The sequence below is a fragment of the Vulpes lagopus genome, chromosome 21 (assembly GCF_018345385.1).
Source record: "Vulpes lagopus strain Blue_001 chromosome 21, ASM1834538v1, whole genome shotgun sequence".
Classification (NCBI taxonomy): Eukaryota; Metazoa; Chordata; class Mammalia; order Carnivora; family Canidae; genus Vulpes; species Vulpes lagopus.
The window spans coordinates 18,602,563-18,605,364 of record NC_054844.1 but is presented as its reverse complement, the minus strand read 5'-3'; the positions used below and the strand labels follow the sequence as shown (position 1 = coordinate 18,605,364).

General features: G+C 40.8%; 1 pseudogene; it reads left to right on the top strand.

The window, feature by feature from the left end:
• The first annotated feature begins 305 nt into the window (after positions 1-305).
• Positions 306-451, top strand: LOC121480425 (annotated as a pseudogene).
• The last annotated feature ends 2,351 nt before the right edge of the window (positions 452-2,802 follow it).

Below are 2,802 nucleotides of genomic sequence, written 5' to 3'. Positions count from 1 at the left end.
CTGAGCCACCTGGGCTGCCCTATGTGTGTGGATTTATTTATTTGTTTGTTTGTTTGTTTAAGATTTTATCTATCTATTCATAAGAGACTCAAAGAGAGAGGCAGAGACAAAGGCAGAGGGAGAAGCAGGCTCCATGCAGGGAGCCCGATGTGGGACTCGATCCTGGGACTCCAGGATCACGCGCTGAGCGGAAAGCAGACACTCAACCGCTAGGCCACCCATGTGTGTGGATTTAAACTGATAAAAAGATATGTGTGTTAGTTAAGGCTCTGAAGTCAGATCGATGTTTGAATTCTAGCTCTGCCATTGCTTCTCAGCCTTTTGGCTAAGATCAAGTGTAGTATCGAGCTCTGCCATTTGCAGACTGTTAGAAATGAACCTTTCAAGTCTTAGTTTTAAGACTGGTAATATGAGAACAATAGCTTTTTCTTTAAGTTTTTATTTAAATTCCAGGGACGCCTGGGTGGCTCAGAGGTTGAGCATCTGCCTTTGGCTCAGGGCGTGATCCTGGGGTCTCTGATGGAGTCCCACATCGAGCTTCCTGTGAGGAGCCTGCTTCTCCCTCTCCCCATGTCTCTACCTCTCTCTCTCTGTGTCTCTCATGAATAAATAAGTAAAATCTTAATAATCAATAAATCAATAAATAAATTCCAGTTAACATACAGTGTTATAATAGTTTCAGGTGTGCAATATAGTGATTCAACACTTCTGTACAACACCTGGTGCTCATCACAGCAAGTGCTCTCCCAAATCCCCTTCACCTGTTTAACCCATCCCGCACCCACCTCCCCTCTGGTGACCAGCAGTTTGGAGAACAGTACTTGTATCTCGATTATCAGTTGTTATAAGGGGCAAAATAGTATACAGCAAAATATATCGCTGTTTCTGAAAGTTCTCAATAATTATTAACTACTATTCATGGTACTGTAGTCAGTTGTGCACATGGTTTCCAGATTGAATAAAAACAAAGACACTCAATTAAATGTTAATTCGACATAAATAATGAATATTAGCATAGGTATGTCCCATGCAATATTTGGAACAAATTTATGCTAAAAAATTAGTCATTGTTTATCTGAACTTAAAATTTATCTGGGTACCCTGTACCTTACCTGGCAACCCTATGCCTGCATCAATGCAGTCAAGAAAATTCATTGATCTGTTACTTAGTCAAAACCTACTGGTAAGTAAGAGATCTAAGTCAGTCAAACAAAATGTGCACATTGAAGTTCCTGTTCATTATTTAAAGACATATTCCCTACATCTTTACTCAGTGTCTATGAGTCTCGAGTAAAATCTCAAGACCAAAAAGTTTATATTCTGATTAAGAGACGTTCCTCTTGGAGAGCTGCACCTATAAAAAAGCTCCAAGTGTCCTTGTGGAAAAGCTCCAGACCTTTGAAAGGAGCACTGACAAAAACAACTGCTGGCTACAAGGACTACGAGTCAGGCCTGTCTTCCCCAAGCCCCTGTGCTTTATCTTCTGCTTGGCTCCTGTCAGCTTGTGACCCCAGACTGAGCCATGGATTTTGGCTCTCCCACTGGTATCTCTTGTGCTACCCCAATATCTGGCCCCAGTCACGTCTCTGATTCTGATTCAAATACATGGACTGTGCTTTGGAATGTTGTCCATGTTTTCTCAGCATTTCCACCCCTGTTTTGTTCCTGGCTTGACTTTGCACCCACATCTCAGTGCCAATATCTTGCACAAGTCCATTTTGCTATGTTACCAATACAGGAACTGTTTTCAAAGCCCAAACAGATTAGACTCTACAAATTAGTGAAAGAGCCAGATATAACAGGAACACTGATAGCAGCAAGAAATTATGGTTAGCCACCTGACAGCAGTGATATGCTATAATAATAGTAAGCCATTGGTTAAGAGCTTACTGCAGCCAGTCACCTTGTTAGACACTTAGCAGCTTTGTCTCCTTTCATCCTCTTCAGAGTAGGCAATACTATACCCATTGTACAGATAAAGAAAATATCATACTGCTAATGTGTGTCAGAGCTGTAAATGAACACATCTAACTCTCTAAACCCCATGCTTTTGACCACAAAAGGCTATCTACTCAGTGAAAGAGAACATAAAAAAGGAAAACAAAGTGTCATGAACCCCACAAATGTAGTCTTGGACCACTAAATATAGATATAAATGGTGACCCTTTGTGTTTTGTTTTGTTAAAGATTTATTTATTCTATTTTAGAGAAAGAGAGAGATCAAGCTTGTGCACGTGTGTGTTGGGGGAGGACCAGAAAAAAAGAGAGTTTGAAGCAGACTCCACACCAAGTTCAGTGCCCGATGTGGGGCTCGACTTGGGGCTCAATCTCACAACCCTGAGATCATGACCTAAGCTGAAACAAAGATTTGGTTGCTTACCTGACTGGGCCACCCAGGCACCTCTAAACGGTAACCCTTTTAATTTTATTCAGTGGCTCAAGACTAGAATACTACAATGCATATGTTATATGTATTATGTTAGTGTAGCACTGTAATCTTGGGCCCAGATGGTTCCACTCAACCATGATGCAGGTCAATTCAGTATTTAGTTTTAGAAGGCAGAATCATCAGAAAAAAAAATTATTCAGAAAGACAGTTCAGTAAGGTGGATTGAACAAGTTTGAGTAAGGCAGTCAGAGGACCTGTGTTTCAATTCTGGCTTCATTCCTCCCTACTAGTTATAAGAACTTGACCAAGTTTCTTGACTTCTTTAGGCCTTGGATTCTTTTGGAAAATGATGGTGATAGAATCTATCTCATGGGTTGGGAGTGAGGATTAAATCAGAGCAAAAGGTGTGTTTA